We start from the raw sequence: 24,058 nt of genomic DNA, 5'->3' as shown, positions 1-24,058 counted from the left end.
CTGTGCAGCCCCCCAGAAGGGGAGGTTCACCATCTGTCCTCCAACTCCCTTACTGTCCCTAGCAAGCTATTAAATGAGAAATAAAACCCCAGCTCCAGGCAGCACCTTCCCCAGAAGTTCACCCCAGAGAGGGGAACCGGCACTTATGGGTAGTTGCAAGCCCGCTGCCAGGTGGGGAAGCCAGGCTGGGCTGGGCTCTCCCACCCCATTAATCTCTTCCAGCTGCCCACAGCCACTCATTGCCCCACCTGGGGAGCTCCAGGCCACCCTGCAGCTGGGGGAGCAGGGGAGCTCTCGATGGGGAGGAAAGCAAGGGCAGCACCCAAGCAAGGGCTGGTAGCACCCAAGCAAGGGCTGGTACCTCCTGCGGAGCGGCGCTGAGCCTGGCTGCTCTCATGCCTGCGGGCACCTACTCCTAGGAGTCACTTCAGGACTTGGTTTTCAGCAGCGCTCCCTGTGTATTCGTTATGTGGATGATTTCCTCCCCCATCACATCTGCTTTGCTCTGGGAGCCCAAGCAACACGAGAGCAGCTCCCGGAGCCCCTCGCACACCGTGTGAGCAAGGTGCGAGGGGCTCTTACAAACACTTCTGCAAACCCTGGCTAAGAGGGGTGGGTGTCTTCATCACACGTGCTGCTAAAAGCTACGACAGCCCTTCCAGAGCATGCCGTGGGAGCGCGTGCATTCGTAGTATACTGACCCCAACAACAGACCGGGATGCAAGAAGTACAGAGCTATGCTTGGCTTTTCAGTTGTGGGCTAAACGAAAGCGAGACGGAGCCAGCGCCTTTGACTCCAGCCAGAATTCCAGCAAGCATCAGTGCCTTGGGACAGTGCAAGAAGCTGCCCAACAGAGAAAGAAAAATCTGATCCTAATCCCACCTTCACCACCACCACCTGTGTTAATCTGCCATCAAGCCGGAGGCTGATCTGGGGGGGGGGGGAAGGAGAGCAAAGACTTTCAAGAACGTGGCAGTGTCTCAACAACAAAAAAGTCTGCAGAGTTGAGAAGCTGAAGGTTAAGTTTCCACTGGAAAAGGGAGAGGAAAGCTCAGACACCGGAATGTATAGAAAGGCAGCGCTGGCAGCTCTCGCTGCGTTACTGCGTATCCCGTGCTATCAGCGCTTCTCCCTAAGTCCAAGTGCTTTGAATCACGGGAATACACAATAATTAACTTCTAGTAATTACTGCTTAAAATCCAGGACTTAAGTTTTTAATGTGTAGGGTTGCAGAGAGAACTTCAAAATGACAGCAAAGTGCTTCTTAAATTAAAAAAAAAACCAAACACAGGAGGAGGTAGAGGAAAAGAACCCCAATTTATTAGACATATGAGACCTCATAATCTTGAAACCAGCCTCGTCAGGTTGGAAGCCAGGTCACAACTTATTAAAAGCGAGGGCCAGCAATACTGTGAGTGTGAGCAAACAACACGCGGTACAGAATGTGATATGTACTGAGCTACTGGATGTGGTTGTGTTAAACCCTTCACTTTCTTACTTATTTAGTGTTTACGCTAAAGGTGAGGCCGGGCACGTACCCTATCTGCATGCAGAGACTACAGACCTGAGTCTAAATGATTGCCAATGATCAAAAGCTCCGTCTGTTTGCAGCCCAAATAAGCCACTTTTTTTTTTTTAACCAAATAAGGGTGGTAGTTAAAGCCTTGCTCAAGGCATGTGCTGGTCCTGTCTCAGCACTAAGCCCAGCCTACGCAGCATACCAGGCTTGCAAACAGCATCTCCCACAGAGCCAGGCTATGGCCTCTCCAAACTGAAATATTCCAGTTTTCTGGTTTGGGGTTTGGTTTTTTTTTCTCCAAAAGGCGGGGGGAGGGACGGGACGGGACACCGATCAGTTGTGAGTGACGATGCTCTATCTAAAGCACTTCCTAGCAGCAATGGGTTGGTGCTGGAGGAGCTCAGCCACTGCTTTTCTGCAGTGAAAGGACAAGCACCGTTAACCACCTCCTGAACTGGTAACTCGTGAAATTGCCTGGGTTTATCCTGCAGATGGAGCACAGCCTCATGCTCTAAAGCCGCCTTACGCAGATCCTTCCGCAGGCATTACCATGCGCGTCTACCCCGTGCCTCGGTACAAACACGCTCCACTCCATGGGCAACGAGCAATTTCACTGCTTATCAGTTGTAAAATCCTTTAGGATCAGCAGCTGAGAGTGCACTGCCTCCGCAGCCGAAGCGTGTCCTTTCTCTGCCAAACTACTGCGTGGGGAATAGGAGCTCTCCTCTACCTTCTTCCATCTATGCTTCTTCATCTTCTCTAGGGATCGGTATAAAACCAGCTGCCTGTATTCTGTGTCCCGGAGAGGAGAGCATTGCCTGTGCAAATGGGTGGGCATTGCTAACTGAGCACGTTGCAGCCCTGACAGCAGAGGATGGAAGTTACCAAACGCAGCTGCCTTCATCTTGTCCCAAACACAGCCTTTGAGCCTGGGTTGCTTCTCAAAGCCTCTCTTTACTCCCCAGCAAACTGAAATCCGAGAGGTGCCTGGACAACCGTCTCCTGCGACCTCGTGGAAAAACTGCAGGGTGGAGGCAGCTACGGAGTTTGGGGTACCCCCTGCTCCTGCCTTGCTGCCACCAAGGACCCGCTCTTGCTGCTGCCCAGCCACTACAATCAGTCATCAAGTCTCTGAATCGCATCAGTGCCAGGATGCCTTGCAGGAATTGCAGTCTTGCTTAAAAGACACGCGGCTACTATAGCTGGGTCTATTACTTTTGAAATGAACTTTCCTGTGACCCAGAGGTGAGCCAGTCCATATATTTATATTTAAGGAGGGCTTTATACATCCGCAGGACTCTGAGAGATGGCTCAGTTTGGCTTTAACACTTAATTCCCTTGCAAGAAGTCTCCTTGCAAAGCTTCACTGCAACCACGCGACCAGCCTGCTCTCCTGGCCACCTCTGTTAGACCGTGCTCTTCCTGAACCTCGCATGCCATGCCGACCTCAACGATTTTGTGGACGTGCGGAAAATGCAGAAGCGGGACCCTGAGCAATCACACAGGGAAATGCTATTTCTGGAAGGCAGAGAACGACAGCTCTTCTCCAGCCTTGCATTTGCAGACTAACTTATGAGATGGGGTTCCTATGGAGAAACCTTTCACCACACAGTAACGGTGTCGACTCTGCTTTTGGAAGAGCAACAAAATTCAGAATTGCCAAGATTCCTAGTTCCCCAGCAAAATATGGCCAAGAGAAAGCCAGCTGTGACACCCCTACGAATGTGCTCTATATGAATGCTGGAGGGCTGTATGGAAACTGGATAGCACACCTCTGGTATTTGCAGCGTATGCATTTTTTTCCGAGACCGAAGCCCATTTTCATGGGGTTATAAATCAGCTATAATAAAAATTAATTCTCAGCACAAAACATTCCCCAATAGTAAATTTAAAAACATATATTTAAAAAAAATTTTTTTTGGGGGGGTGTCACATTTCCACAGGTTCTGCTGAAATTTTGTCCCACACCTATGCAGAGCAGGACCGTACTCTGAATTTCAAATGAAATCTCGCAAAAAATGGGCTCAGATTCAATAGCCTCGACTCAACCTATAGGAAAATAGTAAAGGGAATGACTGCCCTTGGCAGGTCAGCTGTAATCATGCTGCTGAACCCTGCAGAGTGTTTACATACCACCGAGATAGGTGTACTGTGTAAATACTTAGGAACAGCTATCTGTGCAGGTATTAATTGAATTTCCCCACCATTTCAGGCTCAGTCGTTGTGGAGAGCAGATTTTCAAACCCCCTCAGGGGATCTGGGAGCACAAATTCCCACAGGTTGGCAGAATCCACGTTCCTCACCGTTTAGACACTTTAAAATGACAGTTTTGGGAATCAGCGCGGCATTTCGTCTTCCTTTTCTCTGCTCAGAGATAGCAAAGAGGGTCCCCAGCCATTTTTCTTGTGAAAAAGATGACAGGTTTGTATTCATACAGGGAAGTTGATAATGCAGTGATCTTTTCTACTTACTATGACATGAATTACTAGGTCACACTTAATGCCATCCCAGCCTAAGAAATCCATCATGCCTCTCCCGTGGAGAGGGGGATCTTCCATGCTGCACTTCTTTTCCAGGTGTTTTTTAAAGATTATGCCTTTTATGAGGATAAAGTTCAGTGCTAACATCCAACCCAACATTTTAACTATTGGAGAGGATTTTCTTCTCCATTCTACTTTTGCCCTCGTAGGCAATATTTTTGCACTGTTAATAGCCACAGTTTGGGGAGAGGGAGTCACAGACAGGCTATGGACTCCCCGAGGTGATAAAAGCAGCACTGGCAAGACGATCCCAGCTATCCCGAAATGCTCCCAGCTCAGGAGAAGCAGTCCACCACTTGGTGAGTGCTAAAACCATCACTAAATACAAATATATATATCATGGGAGAGTGGACACTGAGCAGGGACAGCTATAGTGTCCCAGAATAGTATGGCAGCAATGCAGCTGAACTGCAATTATAGGAACCTTGTTGAGAATGTGGGGCTGCTGTGTGTTCCCGAGTTGCACATCAGGTCACCCACGAGCTGGAGACCCCAGCCAGCCTGGCAAGCACTGGCTAAGAATATTTTCCCTGTCTAGGTTTGCACGTGAGCAGCGCCAGCTATAAATCAATGCGTTTTAATTAGCTACCTAAAATAAGGCTTTACCATCCACTTGATGGAAAGAGGTAACGGGAGAGCGGCCGGGGCCAGAAGGCTGCAGGATGCTGATCGTAGTTACCCTAAAGTGAGCTGATGGATGGGTGGCTGGTTCCAAAATCAGCTACGCACATGCCAGGCAAATCCCCAGGCACAGCACGCTGGAGATTATTAGAAGTCAGCCCCTGGCAAAGATCAGCAATGGGCAACTTTCAGCCAGAAACCCTGGGAATCTGTGAATGTACCTACTCCACAAACCATGGGCAACTGCAAATTCCTGCTTTTCATCTGTCAAATCACCATTTTTTTTGCCACAGACATCACTGTCTCTGCACCTTGCTTTCCTTTGCTGGCAGACAATGACTTTGTCCTTGGCTTTGTTGTGTCCTTCCCACCTCTCCAAAAATAGTCTTATTTTTTCCACTTTAGATTTATTTTTAGCCATTACATTCCTCTCATCAAAGCAGGCAGCAAACATTTTTAAAGATATTTATCTTCCTTTAGTGGCCTGACTCTGACCTCACATAGCATGGAATAAATTAGGAGTAAACTCCCTGCCGACTAAGAAGTATTGAATGGGTGTAAAAGTAGCACCACTCTCCCCAGCAGGAAATGTTGCTATAAATTGTCCCAGTTTCAGTCTTAACCTTGCAGAGAAGAAGCTAAGCTCATTGCTTATGTGCTGGGAGGCTTGGATTTGACTTGGTAAAATCTGTCAAAACTGGAGGAAACAGCATTTGCAGTCAACAAGCTAGGTCTGATTGTCTATTAGGAAAATCGGTGGACATAGTTAAAAAATACAACTTGCTCTACAACAGTACAGTTTGGAGAAAATGCTTCAGACACAGGAAACGTAACATTTTTGTCTCTGATAGGCGAACAGCTTCATCTTGCAGGGAGAGTGCCATAGATTTGCGCTAATCGCGTGACAAGAATTCAATGTGAATTCCATGTGAAAAAGCCAATAGCAGGGAGGTTTGCAGCATCCAAAGCTCCTCCGAATGGGCGGGATGCCACCCTCCGCAAGACCCTCATCTGCAGCGGTATCAGGAACAGATGTGAAGCGAGGCAGCAGCTCCTGTTCAGTTCCATGGCAGCAGCGAGCACCTGAGGTGGGGTGGATTTCCATGCAGAGCAAATATCTCCGTCAGCTTGCTGAGAAGAGAGCCAAGAAACGGCGGGGGAAAGGGTGAAATTCAAATAAAACTCAATACCCAGAAAATGGGAAAGGTCAAACAGTGCCACTGCAGCACTGTATTTCATTTCATTTTGGACACGGTGCAAACCAGTCTTTATGGGAGGAACATAATGCCGGTGTCATCAGATTTTTCTTACACCACAGTTTTGCAACTAGCAGTGGAAATCAGGTCTGCCTAAGCCCCTGCGCAGGCAACTGCTGCGTGGTGAGGCTGCTCAGCGTGGCTCACGCAACACAGGCGGGCTTTCCAGACAGCATCGGCGTAATCCAAATTTCTACATAAATACAAGCCTCTGTACATTAAAAGATAGGAAAGCGTCTCGCAGAAAGCTTGCTCTGTCGTATGGCCGCTGGAGGTGGGGATGCTACTCCCAGGAGATGATGCTGCCCACTAACCATCGCATACCTCTGTCCTGCCTGTCCTCATCACCGCCTTCACTAGAGGAGCCCCTCCGCTGCAGGGACCCCCCACCAAAGCCCAGGCAGTTCTCATCTCCCACGGTCAGAGACTTTGGGGCTCTCGTAACTTTTAAGCAGTGCCCTAAGCCTCCCAGCCCTCTATCCGCTGTCTCCCCTGGGGATTTCTTGTCCCAGAAGAAGCAGTCCCAGCACCGGCCTGACGTGTCTCGCATACTTGCAAGGGTTTCCTTTGGATGAGCTGCGGTAAAAATTGAAAGGAAAGAACGAGAAGAGAAGGTTGAGCTGGAGGAGGAGGAGAAAAGCCTTTTTCAGTCACCAGCCCAGGGGAGTTTCACAAGCTCAGGTCTGTGCCTGCGCCAAAGCTCTGCCCATCTACAGCCCAGCATCTTCTCCCACTTCCCCACCCCATCACCAGTTTAAATGCCCTGGGTGCTCTGCCTCCTTCCCCTCTGCTTTCCAGCTGCAATTCGCTTTGTGGCATTACAAAACTCTGGCACGGGTCCACCCCTCCCTCCCGTCGCCTGACAGAGCGGTGCTGCCTTGGCCTCAGGGACAGCCTCCAGAGCTGTCAGCAGTGGCAGCCAGGAGATAAGATGCATTGCTTGAGATGCAGGAGGTTTGGCGAGGTGGAGAAGGCGGGGGTCAGTAATTGATGTGGATTTCTTCCGACTCTGGAGTCTGCAAAGGTGAGAAAACGGAACAAACTAACAAGCAGCAAAGAAAGGATCTCTGTGATCTAAGAATAAAATTAAGCTGGGGAAGATTTCAAATTTCATCTCTTTCTCATCTGCCCTTGAACAAAAGACAGATAGTGAAATACCTCTGAAATAAAAAAAAATATTTCAAATGTGATATAAATGCTGTTAGCACTGGGCAGTAGCACTAGATATTTTATCTCACTCACCAGGACAAAAGGTTCATTAATCATGTTGCACTATTTTATGCACCATATCTTACCTTCAGATTGCTCCCTATACCCTCTTTTGCAGGACATCTGTGAGCAGGAGTGACAGCAGGAAAATACTGATTAATATTATTACGTACAGATGTTCTTCACTGAAATTGCTTTATTACTTAGGAAGATATGAACACAGGCATTACTTTGCCCCAAAATGCAGCCACCTCCTGGGTGGCATCTGCCCACCAGCAGAGCATTTAGGATAAGAAATGGAAAATCCTCTAACAATGAGAAAAAATGTAAGGCCTTAAGGAAGGTGGAATATAAGGGCACAAATAGGAATTAAGACAGAAGAACTACACAAAATCCCTTCTCTTTTGGGAAAGTGCTAACAGACCTTTGGAGAACATGACTGGTGTGAGACCCTGATTCTTCATTAGATACGGAAGAAATGTTCATTTGCATATTTTATGGCTCGGCGGACAAGATTCCCCAATCATCAATTATTATGTGCTTTTATAGTTTTTACTGAATCTCTCGGTGAGAGAGTCCATTCTCCGACATGTTAAATATGGGGTGTGTTTATGCCTGTGTTGGGAACAAGCAGATAAAGCTGATTTTTAAGAGTCTCAGAAGGAGTAAGCCCAAATTCCTATTTCCCATCAAATGACCATCAGCAGCAGGGCTTGATCCAGCAGCAGAAGCCCAGCTGACACCAGCTTAGTGTTACACAAAGCCTGAAACAGAGGACGAGACGCTGAGCTCTGGACTCAGCTTTATCTCTGTAACACCATCCCGCTAACAATGCTTTAAAAAACTTCCCCACGGGAAAGCCAATCTTACAACATATGGGAATTATTGCTTTCGGAGGGGCTTAACTGTATCCTCCAGCTGAAGAGCAGCATCTCACGTGGCCGTGCCCGGGGAAGCGAGTCCACGCTGTGGGGTCACCTCCGTGCGAAGCCCGTGAGCGACGGCTGCGAGTCCTCCGTGAGCGGAGCCGTGCTGATGGAGGACTACATCCCACCAGAACCACGGCACGCAAGAGATGGAGATTAGGGTCCAGGATGGGCATACGCTGCAGGGAAACACTGGAAAACAGCCATCGGATTAAGAGAATCATAAAAATCCTTTGCAGTGCTGAGGCTGCAGTCTAATTAATTATTCCTGGCCCACACATGTGGGACACAAGCAAAGGGGTGGGAACGAGCTGAACGTGGCCGAGGCTGAGCCAGCGGGCCTGTGGCAGGGCTGGGAGATGACCACCAGATCTGCCGAGTCTCTATGCCTGGTCTCAGGAGGAGTTTGAAGCTTTTTTTTTTTGAAGTGCTGGGGAGAGCCGGGTGGGAGCGGGGAGAGTGGACGGGCACTGCACCCACGAGAGGGCAGTGGCACCATGCACAGGCGGGCGTCACCGCTCCGCTGGAAACACGGCAGAGCTGTCCGTGGATGACACGGACCATTTGAATAATGCAAAATAGGGGCTTGCTGGAAAGAGAAATGGCATGTTCATGAAGTAATGACCTTCAAAGAGGTGGAGACTTATGAGTTATGGACCCATCGCTGCACCCCCCCACACACTTCCTAGCTCATGTATAAACTTACGCAATGATTTATTTGCATCCTGCACGAAAACAAATGGATGTTTTACATATTTATATCATAAGATAAACCGATATTTAAACTGATCAAAGACAGCGGCAGATCTGGAGGCGATTACAGCAAGTGTTTTCTTAACTGAGGTCACGATGCACTTTGTGCGGGTGAGGCTGCGGATCTGCTCAGCACATGTTAGCGCACGATGAAGGTCAGCAGATAGAGGCGCACGCTGAAAGTCCTGGCTTTCCAAGAGCACTGACAGTTCAAGCAAAACTGAACCTGGCTCCCTGCATCAGGCCTTGGTAATTACAAATATTGGTCAAGAGGATAAATATTGTACTGTTTGCAAAGTCAAAAATTGAGTCCTTATGGAGTCTAAAGCCTTTTGTCTCTAATGGAAACAGGGTGGCAATTCTGTCCAGCACTTTCTGAAATCTGTCTCGGGAGATGCACGGATTACCAGTCTCCTGGGACTATGATTTCATCAGTTGTCATCCATCAGCTGAGCTGCGGTAACGGGCTGGACACATCCTCCCGAGCCACTGTAAGCGGGAAGAAACACCGTGCAGCAGCACGCAAGTGGTCTACAACCCAGCTGACAGGTGGTAACTTGCTAGCCTGTAGCAAGGGCCTTGATTGCTTGCAATCAGCTATCAAGCGTGATGGATTTGAAGGGTGGAAAAAGTAATTGCCAGATTCAGAGAGACGCGATGACTTCTTTTGGTACGGGATAATGCTTCTGCAGTTTTTCCAGGTGCACGTTCAAAATCCTCGTAGCCAGGGCTCTGATTTGAAAAGCTGCAAGCTGTCTGCAGCAGAAGAGACAGATACTTAATTCTGCAAACCAGACCTGGCACACTGAAGGCTGGCCTTAGAGGGATTTTCCTCTTCGGCATCTGCGGTTATGTGCTTAACCACACCATTGGTCGGGTGCCCCTGTGGAAATGGGCAAAGGATAATATGGATGTCACGCTTTCACTTGCAAAGCCTTGCAGTGACTGTGGCTGGGCAGAGGCTACAAGATCCAGGGATGAGCAGCTTGCTCCAGCCTGGCAATCTGGAAATACTGTTCCCCCACCCCACCAGCTGCGCGTCTCCCGAGGGACACAGGCGAGGAGACTTTTCCTAACAGCCACCCCCACGGGAAACCCAGAGCAATGCTGATGCAGAGAGATGTCCATGGTGCATTCCTTGCCACTTATCTAAATGTCATCACAGCGCGTTTTATTTCTGTCTGCTCCTTTTGAAATAGCAGCTTCCCACTCTCATACCGGAGCCCATGGGCCAGCAAACTTACAGCCTCCCGAAGTCTGACACTGAAAGAGCCAAGCTGTCCCTGTAACGGGCAGTCAGGAACTTGACTCCTCCTGATTTTCCAGCCTTGCAAAGCCACACTGTGACTTGTCACCCTTTCCACTCAGCGTAAATGACTGTGCAGGCCCAGAAGACGAAGCCAGCTGGGATTTGCAATCCCTCAAAGAGGCAGAGCTGCTCTGGGATTTCCCTCCCAGAGACATCTGGGTCCCTGCTGGCCTCTGCAGAGACGGCAACAGCATGACGCAGAACTGCAAACAAGCTGCCGGGACGGGAACATTTCTCCTTCCGTTTAATGCGACGTTGAAATTAAAAACGTATCCTTATCTTCCACCCCCTTGTCATCCTGTCTCCCTGCAACTAATTACCTCTGCCCTTGCTCCTTTTGGCACCTTGGCTGCCGCAGGCAGGGCAGCGTCCGCAGCTTGCGGTTGTCTACACGGGCCACGTCACATTCCCCAAGCTGCACGTCCCTAATCAAGCCCGTGTGTACGACACAGAGGACAAGAGGCGCTCTCTCCCTTTCACTTGCTCCCTCCAGCAGCCTGAGCATTCATCGCCATCGCTTCAATGTCAGTGGGTGTGATGATAACACACTCACCGAGCTGGTTATCAGCCTGTCTTGGGTGGGATAGGAACATCAGCAGCTGCTGGCTCTGAAGGGTGGATTTAACCACTGCTGACGTGAGGTCTGCTTTTAAGCGTGGAGCAAACACACTTACTGCAGGTGGAAAACTCCCCGAGAGGCTGAGAGTTCAGAAACCACAGGAATTTTTTGCAAGTCTTTTCTTTAAGTGCCAATGAAAGTGACTACAGGGCCATAGACTCAATGCTCTGACCGCTGAACACCTCGGTGATGCTCTGGGATGGACGAAGCCAGTGTGACAGGCAGCAAGCAGAAAGCTTTGCTAAGAGTTGTCTCCTCTCCTCTGAAAAACATCCCTGAAAAACAGTAGAAGCCTGAGAATTTAATAGAAAAGCTACAGACTTGTCTTTTCAGTTCCTTTCAGTAGCCTGAACAGGTTGGAGCAATCTGTCTCACTGTGTATGGGTCATAGTCTCTCTACCACGGAAAAGTAATTATTTGGTCTATAAAGGGATTTTGATACAAAATACGTGAAAGAACTAAGACTTCCCGTAGCCAAATTCCTGCATAATACATAAAAAGGCAGAGACTTCAAACAGCATCTTTCAGAAACTTTCCAGCAGATAAATAAAGAGCTGTGCTTTTAAAGAAACCAGGGGAACTGGGGCTGCCACACAGCATTTTGCAGCTTTTTGGGGGGAAATTCCATGTTTCGCACCACCTACGCTCACTAAGCAGGGCTCCCTAAGAGTTTTAAGCAAATTTCTTGCTGGCGAAGAGGGTGCATCCAGGCTAGATGCAGCCACGATTGGGGTGCAGAGCTGCCACAGCCTCCAGCCCACTTGACACCGAGCACGTTCCCGACACGGATCAGCTAAGAGGGGAGCAACAGCCCCGCAGGGCAGCACAGTACTTCTCTTCCTGCATCCTAACAGCTCAGGAGATCAAAGGTCTGCATCTTCAGACAAGATATAGCATGGGCAAAAGCCAGACATGTTCCCCTACTTGCAGCAAAATCCCAGCGTTGATTCTGCATATGTCCGACTGTTCATCTCTACCCAAAATCCTGTTTCTGGGGAAAACCCCATTCCTGGTACGTGCTTGGGTCAGACTCCATCGCTCGGACATACCTTGGCCTCTTTGCTGAGGCTTTCAGCAAGGGTGTGCATTAGTGGTGATGGTTTTGGTGGTGTTTCGTGAGATGGACGCCAGCCCTGTCTGAACTGGATGGAGGCCAGCACACGCAGCTTCCCGTTAGCCAGGGAAAGACCTTTTCAGGATCTGCCCTTGCGTTTCGAAGACTTGTATCACGAGTATATCGGCACAGCCTGCATTTAACCGATCACACAGAAACACCGCTCGACTGCAGTCAAACTAGGATGGAAATAAGCAAATGACCTAGAAATAAATGGTTTCACATCCATTTTCCCCAACCAATACAACCCCCTTTAATGTGGACTTGATCAGTCTCCGTGTTCTTGGCAAGTCTAGTCCCGACTTTCCATCTGCATCCCCCAAAACCTCTGCAAAGCCCTCGGAAAAGGACAGATTTCATCGTTCTTATCTGAGCTTTGTAGACAACATTTATCTTCTCTGACAGAAATCAACTTGGTTTGCGAGCAAGAAGACAAATTAAAAGGCCACGAGACCCAGGAGGGCCTGGATTGTTTGAGCTGGCGCATTCGGGGGGTGAAGTCTTAAAGGTTAGCATTTGTTTCCAGTTTGTCCCTTTGCACGTGGTGCACCGAGACCGTTCAACACGTCGGCGCTTGCGGGAGACTAAGCAGGGCCAAGCCATACACACAGAGCACAGACCTTCAGGGCTGCAAACGTGACGTTTGCGAGATGGGGGCTGCAAGCCTGCCCCATCCCGGCAGCCTCCCGCCCTCCCCGCGCCGCTGTGGCCGTCCTGTAGCCACGTTTCTGTTGGCTCCCGTGCCGGCTGGGCTGCAGTACAGGGATGAAATAATATTTGGACATGCTAAACGTTAACAGCAAGGGTTCGCTCGCAGTAGCGTTGCGTGCCGGCAGGTCTCTCAGGGTTTTAGGAAGGAGATGAAAGGCCATTTGCGCCGCTTCACCGGCAGAGAAATGGTTCACAGTCCAATATTTGACCAAGTAAACCAGGCGGTTCTGGATAGGACCCTCTGCCATACAATGCCCTGCTCAAGATGGGGAAACGCCACCGGAATGGCGGAGCACGTCCCTAAAGCCTCAGGCATGCTGTGCACTGAAAGGCAAGAGGGGTTTTGGAAACCTCATTTCCACCAGGTTTCTGGCAACCCTGGGCTGTGAGAATCAGTCCCAAACTGAGCAATGAGGGAAGCAAACAAATCCCATGCTGGGCATCGTAAGGTCCAGATACATCTATCAGCTGGGATAACGCAACGCGAGTCAGGATTCAGACAGAGCTGAAATCTCTCCATTTGTGGAATAGGTGTGGCAGCTGCTCCAGGGACAGCAAGTGAATCAAAGCAAATCCCCTGCCCGACATGGAGATCCTGGTTTTGCAGACTCTTTGCGGTTTCTCTAGGAAACCGCACGGGAGCACTCTGTCCTCCCGTGCCCTGCACAGGCTGGATTCGGAGCCGAGAGGGAGGAGGCATTGGTCTAGAAAGACGAGAGACATCTGATGTGCTCCCCGTGCGCTGTGCATTGGTTAACAACTGTGTTTGCACCAAATGCCTCTTCTTGGTTTACCCAGAGTCTAAGCTGCTTCCCTCAGCAGGAACAGACTCAACACCCAGCTCAACGAAGGAGTCCATTGCAAACTCTGTGATGTGCCAGAGATCTCCAGCCAGGCAAAGCAGCCCAGTCTCAAAAAACACAGTGTCCTGCCATGGAGAGGGTGTCTCCACTGACTTTACTCTATCAAAGCTTCCAGGTTTTGTTTGCTTGAACTCTTAGTTTCATCTTTATGGTTCCCTCGAGCTGACATACTCATCGTCGACTATGCTCCAGAAGTGACCCATCACACTGAGATCAAATGGCCAAACAGGCTTTGCAGAGGCCAAGACACAGAGCAGCCCAGCCAGCGCTGTGCAAAACAGGTCCTAGGAGGTGGTGAAACCAATTCACAAGGAAACAACCGAGAAAGCTGCTGTGGTTGTAAAAAGAGAAGTTTCCAAGCACATTATTTCACGGTGAACAGAGCCAGCTGAGCAGTGGAGGAGCCTGGGGCAGGGTTTATCCCCACAGCAGGTGCAGCGACATGGACCACACAGCCCACCAGCCAGATCTGTCTGCATCGAGCGTGGAGAGGCACCTGGAGACTTGGCACATGTAGCCCAGCAGCACCGACGTGCTTTTGCCTTTGGCTGAGTTCAGCCTCCAAATCCAGTCATCCATGGGGCCCTCCAGCAAGAGAGCTGCTCCCTGCCTAACGGAGAAACTTTTTATTTTTCTCTGCAATTAAATGAACACGTGCAGAACTGATCCAAGAGATCAGTGCACTCCATGGGCTTTTTCTTAGCATGCTCATCACCATGGTACACTGGGTGCATTTCGAGTGGCACACACATTTTGCTCACAGAAAATCTGGTTGGTGGATTTTGGCAGCAGTTTTCCAAAGGCCTGAAAAGGAGCAGGCACCAAACGCTCATAAATTGCAGTGGGAGTTAAGCGCACAAACAACTCATGCTCCATGGAAAATCCCAGCTGTCATTAGTAAGAGATTGCTGGGAGATGTTATTCCTCCCTGTTGTGAGTTACCATGTACCTTCCACCGAGCTCAAGTCTAGTAACGGTCCGAAGAGTCCAACCTCCATGGAGAACTTGAAGGAATCAGGAATATGGGTTCATTCTCTGCCATCCTTTGAAGGTAACCATCACTAGCCAGGTTTTTCACCTGTTGAAGCTGCGATACAAAAATTGTCCACGAGCAGCTTCTAGCGTAGGGACAGTTAAAGTCACAGCTTGAGGGCTTACCCTTTAAACCGTTTCCAAGTAGCCAACTCCAAGCAGTGGGAGTTCACCACCTCTGAAAAATCACACTGTTGAATAACTGCCCAAATTAGAAGCTGTTTCTTTTAAGGAAGTGACCTTACATGACACGCTCAGTGCAACGCACCGAGTCCATCACAGAGCCAAGACTAGACTCCAGCTCTTCTGGTTTCGGTTCCTCTCCCTGATCCCACAGTCTTTTTCTCATGTTTGGTCCCTTACACACCATTGTAGCAAGAAGCCAAAGGCTCCACCAGCACCGACAAGCTCAGCTCACTTGTATTCAGTACAATCCCTTCCCACCCTGCGTGCTCATGAACCTCAAACAACTTTCACAGCGACGGGTCACATCCCAGCCCGACTTCAACCCCATGAAAATTCCTTCAAGCCAGCCAGCGGTTTGACTTCTGTAGGGGCTTCCACGGGCAGAACTGCACAGAGGGAAGAAATTAGTTGCTTCCCTGAAATAAAAGCTGAACAAGACAAAACAACCATATATAAAAGGCCGCAGTTGCCATTCATTATTGCAGAAGCCTAACTAAAAGAAGAAACCATCTCAGAGGCAGGAAATGATTGATGGTGACGGCAACTATACAGAGGATGAGGCTTGTGGCTGGGGAGGCAGGGCTCCCCCGAAGAACCAGCAGTCCCCTCTCTTGACCTTGCAAAGAGCTGGGATGATTACAAAGTCACGCTGGCAGGCACCGCTATTTCCCATCAGATAGAAAATGGGGGGGGATATTGGAGTTAGCCCTCGATGCCAGCCACATCCCTGGCAGGCGTTTGCCAGCATTAGCGGGTAAAGCCGAGGGAGAAGGTTTGCCAGGATGCGCAGTGGCTCCAAGTAAGGAGCTGTGATCATAACTTGCTGGCCCAGCCGGATGCAGGCTATAGATTTCTTGAATGCTCCTGGGAAGAGCAGCCCTGCTGCGCTCAATGTGGAGCTGCCATCAATTTTAATGCTATTTTTCAGAAATTCCCACTGATGATGGGAACAAAACCCACATCCTTTCATGGCAAAATCTCCATCCATTAGAGCAGCAGGAAATGATGATGTACGTTTCTAAGGAACAGAGGCCCTCTTTACATAAAGGGCCAGGGAAGAACAGAGAGAATAATCATCACAGGGTTGGAGAAGAGACTTAGAGGTGTGGGTTGGGACCATGATACTGCTCAGAAACGGCAAAGCCAGAGGGATACAGCTTCTCTGCAGGTAGGGAAGATGCAGCACTTCCCACTCACTAGTCTCTAATGTTTTTTCAGGCGTACTGGAGGTAAAAAAGTGAAGCGACACTTTAGACCTTTTCCTATTTCTTACAAAGATTTCTGCAAATGTATGATCGTCCAAGCAAGCACAATCTGAGTCTGCCTTACCGATCTGAACAAAACCAAGTATCACTTTGCGTAAAAATTACCAAAAAAATCTTTATCTTAAAAAAATTGACCCCTATTCAAAGTCTAATCACCGACCTCAACAGCATCATCAACAACTTCAATCCATTTCCACGACACTCCTTGTGTCTCCCCATCCCGCTGCGTCCGGTCGGGACGCAGGGCTTACCCGCACCCTCCCCAGTGCTCAGGGCTGGATTCATCAGACGGTGCCAGCTCCAGTGGTGCTGCCCCAGCGGTGCCCAAATTTAGGGCTTTGCTGCAGCAGGTCTCAGCCTTCCTCCCTCCCGCGTGTGCTCTCAGCAGCCACTTCCCAACTGCTTGGGAGGCCCCAAGGAGGAACAGAAGACACATTTCCCCCCTCCTTGCCCCAAGAACTTAATGCCTGGAGCAAAAGAATAAAACCATGCTTTCTCTTTGGGTCAGCGTGGTCACTGATATGCACCCAGCACTTGAATTACCAGCTCAGACCAAGCCTACTCCTGCAACAAACCACTTCCAACCTCTTAGAGGCGTAGTTAGGCCTTACACAAAGACGACCGAGGTGTGTGCGCAAAACTTTCCACCACCTGGGCTCTGACAAAGGGATGCCAAGGCTGAGGAGTGGGGACCGTCTCTCTGAGGGCTGGGCAGGACTCTGCCTCGCTTTTGCTTTTTAAGGGCTTTTCTCATGTTGTTTGAAATTTTGGTTTGTTTATCCATCTGTTTGTAATTCTGCTGAGGTTTGGGTGTTTTATAGTTAATGAGAAATTGTTTTATGCACCCCAAGCTATTACGAGTGGGAGAAAGGGTGGGGGTTCTTGGAAGCTGTTGCTACGGACAGCTGAGCAAAGCAGATTTCCTACAAGGCCCTTGAAGTTTTGAGTCACAGCACTGGGGTCCTCCAGGGGACCTTGCAGAAGTCTCTGCTCAGCGCAGATGCGGTCCCCATTTTCCTGCTTTTTTTACTCAAAAAGGCTTGCAGCGGGGAGCCTGCTCTCCCACGCAGATGTGCAGCATCCGTCCCTCCCACACTGGCCAATTTACCCCATTGCCACCTGGCTGGGGATGCTTTCGCATCGTGCATTACCGGTCCCTAAGCTGCCTCAGGTTTGTTATAGACCCCCAAAATGACTCAACACTAGACCCGTGCTATTGTGAAAGTGAAGAATTCATTCATTTTACTACAACACAAAAACTATCACTGTGCTTCAAGATGGGGTCACAGGAACGGAAAGACATCCTCAGCAACCCACGCGCTAGTTTGGCTCCCATTGGCTTCTCCATCTGGATCCTACCCAGCTGAAAAACTGTCTGGTAGCTCACAGAGCTCTCAAAGGAGTACTGGACCCTAGTCAAGTCCTTATCCTGGGTGTTGTATCAGCACAGCCTGTCCTCTTCTAACCATTTTGTCCCCAAGGATTGCCTCTTGATTCAAATCTCACTGCCTGTGGTTTCCTCTACTTCATAAGCTTGGTACTAAATCAAGATATCAGCTTCTAACTGTTTGTTGAAGGATTAATTCCTCTCACTGCCTTGCTTTAGAAACATTCATGCCCCTCGGTCATGGTTAGACTGAGTCACTTTCTGGCCAGACACAAGCAAAACTCTGCTGAATGGATAGGCAAAGCCAAAGGACCAGTTTGGTCCTTAATTTGACTACAAACAAATCATTCATCCACTGTGAATGAAGTGTTCCCAACAGAACAAGGGGAAAAGGTTCAAGCTTTAGTACACAGCCTTTATGCATTGAAAACTGTCCTTCCCACCAATGCGAGCACTTCTTATGGTTGTCACCCCTGTGCTTTATACAGCCGTGTAAGACAGCAATGACTTTGACTCACTATTTGCTCAGGAAAGATGCTAGATATGGCACTAATACAGGAACTACGGGTTGAATAACCTCAGATTTGGGGTGCCTGAGATGGAGTGACTCTGGGGTATTTGATTGTTTTAAAATCAGGCAAAATGCTGGAATATAATCCATTGGGAGCAAATCCCTGGGAGGCCCTGCTGGAAGGGCTGGGGACGATGCTAGTGGGTCTGAAACTCTCCCTTAGCATCTCCAGTGTCAGCACCGCGAGGGTGGAGGAAGAGGGGATGGAGGAGGTCGCATCAGCTCTCTGTGCTTTAGCGTGCAAGTAATGAACCACTTGCACAACTCGCTCCATCAGCACGCTTATGGGTTCTGGGCAACACGGGTGAAAGCACTGCATCTCAAACAATAGCATACTAAAAATGGTAAAAGCACATAAAAGCCTTAGCAATGCCACCACAGAGTTGGAGGGACTCTCCATGCACAGTTCTATGAGGGAATACTAACCTGGCTTCATTTTAGCCACCACTTCTGTAGAAACAGGGCATCTGGGTGTAGCAGAGTTATTACAGGAACAGACTTAAGTCAAAAATAGTAGCAGAAGCAGAAAGAAATTAAGAGGTGCGGGCAAAGAAGAACAGGCATGCTTTCATCTGAGGTCTGGAAGAAGATCAGGAGATAAAGGCAGACACTGCTCCAGAAGGCAGGAGCAGCAAAGAAGAAACGCTGGCACATGCTGTCACCTGCTATCTAGCTCTTTTTGGAGTTGGCTGGGTTTTATTTTGCCAGGAATATAAGTAGAACCCACAGAAACGCAGCAGTAAAGCGGCGCTTTGCCCCAAAAGTGGGAAGGAGACAAAGCCAAGGCACCTCCCTGCAGCCCAAGGCAAAAACCTCAGGGCTGTAGAGCAGCTTGAGCCTTGTCTTGTCCCAGCCCTCCCCCTGCTCAACACTACTGCCGTGACACAGCCCATATATCAAGCAGACTTATCAGCATCAAGGGAATTCATGGTTAATGCTCTGTTCGGAGAGCAGGGCAGGCTATGGTAAGGTATGATATGACTGGCAGCTGTCACCGCTGTGGCCAAGCTCATCTCTGAACCTGCAGCCCCTGAAGGAGCCAAGGAGATGAAGGATTCATCCATCCCCAACTCATGCAAAGCCTGCTCAGCTGCCCTGGGGTTTCTTCCTCCAGGAGGTTCCTGGCAGACTGTCGACAAACACTTAGAGGCAGTAACAGTGGGCGGAAGCCAGGGTGGGCTCTATACGTTTTGGGGACCATTTTTCATGGTTTTTCTGGGGTGTTGAAAGAAACCCTTCATTCTCCATGCCTCTGGGAGCTTGAGAAATACAGCGGGGTGCTGCTGGATCTCTGGAGCTAATTAAATCCAAGCACTGAGCCTCAGCATTTGGAGAAAGCTTGCTGAGCTTTATTGATTATGTCAGCATTGCATAGGTGTCTGCTCAGCAGTCTTTCCACGGCTCACACCGAGTGACGCAACACCCCCAGAGGGTCCGTCTCTGGATATCAAGAAGTCCAGGGCACAAATGCAATGGTTTTTCCATACCAGCAATGCCTCGATGTTGTGCCCAAGCTCCAAGCCCCACTGTGCTGTCACTGTAAGGATGGGGGGTGAGACACCATCCCCAGTGCAGCGCTGGCAGTCGAGCAGTGCGGTGCTTGCACCGGGGGGAGCTGAGCCACGCAGATCGTGGGCATGACCCCGCGCTTGCAGCAGGGAGTGGAAAGACTGCTATAAGAGGTCAGCACGTGGATACTTTTAAGAAACTGGCCTCAATGACTCACCAAAATGAGGTTTACAACACAGCCTGGATTTGACCCCTTGTCTTCTGAGCCCCAGTCCTCTCCCAGGCAACTGTCCTGCCTTACACAGAAGAGGAGCATGTGCGAAGCACGAGGCTGTTCTGCAAACTGAATCCATCTGTCTGGTGTCCCAGCACACCCCATTTTATCAAATAAATCTTACCCGCATTTCCATTCACACTGAGCAAACGGTTTTCCAGACGGCACCAAAGAGGGAGAAAGAAACACTAGCTGGATGCAGCGAAGGCGCTGCGTGCTTCCCTTGACTTGCTCGCGTAACCTCCCGGTCTGCCAACTGGCAAGGGCTTTCATACGTGAACGGGGGCAACTACAGCGGGACCTCCAAGTCTGTGCAACTGAGAGCAAGCGACTTGAAAAGGGAAAAAAAAAAAATTAATAAAACCCCTTTTGTTCTGCTTAGACCCAGCTGAGGAAGGTTGATAGAAAAAGCACAGAGAACTGAAACAGAGGGAGAAGGCTCACTTGCCTGCCAGTTGTGTTGTTCAAATCCAGCTCACTCTCGGTAAGAAAACAAAATCCAAAGCCAAGACCATCCCTGCGCGGAGCTCCGCACTCACATCCTCATTTGCGTTTTTCCAAAAGATCGCTCGCTTCGTGCTCTTGCGTTACAGCGCCCGAAAGCTGCGAGACCCACGTGTGCTCACACCCACCCGTCGCAGTCATCCTGACCCACCGCTGGCTGCCGCTCGCCTGCCCCGGCCATCAGGGAGAGCTCATGCCCACCCCGGGCCGTCACGGCTCTTGGTGAGCACGGATACCGCAAGGCAGGAGCTTGCCAGCGGCCTCCATGGCTTCTCGCTGATTGTTATTAATGATTTTTAATCTGATGCTAAAGAGGTGAGGCCGGCAGTGCTGTGGGTAACAGCTGTCTCTGATTAACTCTGCATCACAGAGTCATTTGCGTTTGGAAGCCCACAGCCAACTATAAACTCCCTTTGGAAGGCCTTGGTGCCATTGTGTGAAAGGAAAAAAAAAAAAAAGAAAAGGAGAAAAAAGTAAAAATCTCAGGAGGCGATTAATTTATCATCTGCTTCTTGCTAACGTGTGTCCACAGGATGAACCCCTGTCACAAGACAGGGGAAAAACCGGCCTTTGTAAAAGCCAATCGAGATTTCCTCAATCCCCGAGGCAAACAAATATCTGCTAATCTCAGAGTCTCTGGGCCAGAGCTGAATATCCATTAGACTGGGTCAAAGCCAAAACTTCAACTCTAGTCCTCTGCTTTTCCTTTTTGCGTTGGTTCTTTGTTTGTTTTTCAGTAAACGGGTGAACGTGGTGACTCTCTGCAGCACCGAATGTGAGTCTCACCAGCCCTCCCTACCAGACAAACCAGCTTCCCACCCCTGCAGCGTGGCACGGGCTCCTCCTCTGCGGCATCATGGAGAAGGTGTTGCCATCGGTGATGGTCCCCGATGGTCCCTCTCCAGGGGGACCTCTGCGTCTGCTGCAGCACAGCACGGCAATCCCCGTGCACACAACGCAGGAGAAGATGGACGGGGGGCCTCAATAGGGATTTTTATAGTGGGCACTTGGGCAACTGTACATGCTTTCTGGTTTGACCCACAGTCTCTGCCGGAGCTCAGACATGGCACTGCTGTCCTGACACAGCCATTGCTGCCACTTCTGTCCTTAGGAAGACACCCAACGTACCTGTCCTGATGCTCCAAATCTGGCCCCGCAAAGCTCTGCGGAGCTGGCCCGGCTCACCCTTCCCCCTGGCCTGGGGTCCCAGGCTGCCCAGCTACGTGGGCAAAGAAACATCAAAATGCCATGAGGCCACCAAGACCCCTGTGGCTCGGGCCGAATTTTAACAAAGGTCTCCAGAAGAGAGAAGCTGGTGATTAACCCCTCCAACACATCTTCCTCAGCCCTCCGAGAGCCATGGAGATCTTCCAAAGCAGTAATTCCCCAGTGGAGCAGACCACACAGATGTAACCAGCTGGAAGAGAGGGCTTTAACTTTTCTTTTTTTTTTTTTTTTAAAGGCGTTGTTTTAACCTGCAGACAGTAATTCTAGGTGGGGCAGCTCATCTGCTTACATTTCCTTCTGCTCAACCTTAAACGACATTCACAGAGACAGAGAAAACACTACCGCAAGGACATCACCAGGGGTAAATCCCAAATCTTCACGCTTACATCCCAGGACAGAGCCTGCAGTTGCAAGCAAAACAACAAAAAAACCCCAAACCAAACGAACCAGAGATTTGCCTCTCCAAAGCCATAATTTGTCCAGCTGATGACAGACTCAGGGATGCTACAACACGCCTAGTATTTAAAACCTCCATAAGGAAACCGCAAAGGGTGACATAATAAGCCAAGACCCTTCTTCTCTTCTGACATCCATTATATAGGAGCCAGCTGGCGAGCACATATTCGCATCACCGTCCTCTGGCGAACAGCATCAGACCAACTTTGCCACCAATTTGACGTTACTTTGCTCAAACCGCAGGAGATTTTCCCGTAACTCGGTAAGGGAGGGTGGGCATCCGCAACGGGGGCTGCTGCTCCCTCTTGCCACCATGATCAACCATGGAGTCCAAGGCATGAAGCCCATATATGTGCCGGCTCCGGCATCCACCACGAGACCATTCCGATAACCTCATCCACTCATTACATGTGTCACAAAACTGTCATTTTTGCAGGAAATTTTAGTTCGTTTTTAACACGGCAACTGCATAAGCATTTTTGCATGTGGTTAGTTGTAAAACCTGGCCCAAGGTTTCCTTCAAAATGGCTAAAGTGTTATTTTGGGGGGGGGGGGAGGTTGTACACACTGAAAAAACAGACCTATGCAAGCTTTAAATAAGTCTATTTTTGTCCTGCAGACTAAAATTATTGGAGTTTAAATCACTGCTATTTTTTGGAATAGCACCTGGGAGAAGGTTTAACCCTCTGAACAAGCATTAATTTAAAAAAAAGGAAGTTTATTAGTTCTATTCTTCAGAGGAATATAACTCCTGTATTATTAACAGCATCAGGGATTATTAAAAAATGGTGAAAGCAAATTAAAATCTAATTCTGTTCTCACCATTTCCTGACCTCTTACGCTTTTCCTATCCTGAAGTGTGAGATGTTGCAAAAGACCGGAGGGATGGACGGGGTGTACGATGGGAAGAGGTCTCCGCACAAGGGGGGAACATGCCTTCAAGTGGCTTCCCTGCCACTGACAACTGACTCGCATTTTCCATTTCTGCTTGTTTTCACTTTCTTGTCCGCACACACTGGGGAGGAAAACAGTGGGAGTTCCCAGAGCCACAGCAAAAGGCTTTAGATTTTTCCTCCCCTCACCTCCTAATTTGCATTTGCATGAATTACAACTTTTTTTTGCATTGCATGTTATAAAATAGTTTCCATAAAATAGAAAAGAAGAGAAAATCCAAGCTCTTGTTATCTGAATATAGCCCTTGAGCATACGGAAAACCGAGCGCTATGAAAAGACTCAGCAAATTAACTCGTTCTGGTTAGAGCAGAAACCTGTCATTTTTAGATGCGGATCATTAAACACAAGCAGCCTAATGCCAAACTTTATCAGGAGAATAATTACCACTCAGCTCCTTGCACGCTTTCACTGGTGTTTCTGTTTCACCCTTTCCTTTATGGTATGGCCAACTCATGCCAATTACAACAACCACTTGTAAAGCACCGCTTACTTATCTTGCAAGATGCAAACAAACAAATGCTCATCTTCCATCCAGAATGGTAGAGACGTAGTAAATAAGGGAGAACGAGATCCATCTGCTTACCTTGGTTTTTTGAAACACCTCTGCATATCCCTGTGAACGCTTACTTGCAGGTGATATTTATTCTCCAAGAGGTAATTTCATATGCTGCTGCAGTTCCAATGTTTTTTAAAAGGGTGTCACAGAAAATCAACTAACCTTGAACTACTGTGGGCTGAGAGCACAGGTCACTCTGCATTCTCTCATTCGTGAAGGAAACCTTTTTCTTCCAGTGGAAGAACAAAACTGCCTGGTGAGAAGGATCAGAACCGGTTTATGTGTTAACATACTTTTTCTGGGACATAGCTCCACCTCAGACATGAAAATAAAATAAATAAAGGAGGTTAAGAAACAACTGGAAACCGTTGATTTCTATTAAATGCTACAGGATCTTTCCCGTGCCATTGTTTTCAAGACGTGTCCGATCTTATGAGATCACACACACAAGTGCCCTGAGTTTGGTGAGCACACAAAACTCCTTTAATAAATCACACGTGCAAACTCTCTATCATCTACAGGCGATTGTTTTCCATCTTTTCGCATTTGTCAAAACAAGAAGGTTTTCCAGGGAAGATGCCATTCCTTTTAGAAACGTCATATCTGTGGATTGCTGTACAGCACGAGAGGTTGCTTTTCTCAGTTACTTTCACAGACCCCGCGACAGTAACCCGTAAACACCTGAAAGTCCACTGC

The sequence above is a fragment of the Mycteria americana genome, chromosome 8 (assembly GCF_035582795.1).
Source record: "Mycteria americana isolate JAX WOST 10 ecotype Jacksonville Zoo and Gardens chromosome 8, USCA_MyAme_1.0, whole genome shotgun sequence".
NCBI classification, from domain to species: domain Eukaryota; kingdom Metazoa; phylum Chordata; class Aves; order Ciconiiformes; family Ciconiidae; genus Mycteria; species Mycteria americana.
The sequence above is the reverse complement of the archived record's forward strand: the minus strand, read 5'-3'. Positions refer to the sequence as shown.